This window comes from Atta colombica, unplaced genomic scaffold (assembly GCF_001594045.1).
Source record: "Atta colombica isolate Treedump-2 unplaced genomic scaffold, Acol1.0 scaffold16, whole genome shotgun sequence".
NCBI classification, from domain to species: domain Eukaryota; kingdom Metazoa; phylum Arthropoda; class Insecta; order Hymenoptera; family Formicidae; genus Atta; species Atta colombica.
Genome location: NW_017259250.1, coordinates 8402 through 8811, shown reverse-complemented (window position 1 = coordinate 8811; position 410 = coordinate 8402).

Sequence of the window (410 nt, the reverse complement as noted above, 5' to 3'; positions counted from 1 at the left end):
TCAAAAGAACTCTCGACGATATTATTTACACAGAAAATGATAAACTAGTATAAAAGTATACTGTTGGCAACGAATGCTCACAGGCGCAGTCATAAAGCGAATAATCCAATAGTGCAGCAAAGAGTACAAATATATATATATATATATATATTTTTTTTATATATTTATACTTTTACTCTATATATCCGGAGAATAGGGTGGATGAGGAATCAATTCATAGCCCAATTCGTAATTTTGTCATTGCAATGGTCGACTTGTGGAACAGCGCGTTGTTTTGATGGAAGAGCACTTTTTTGCGCGCCAATCTCGCTTCAAATGATTACCAAACGTGAACTATGCGTCCTTTCTGGCTGAAATTTGGCCTGAAGGAGTTCGAAAAGTAGATCTTTCGAGATGTCGCGTCATCAAAT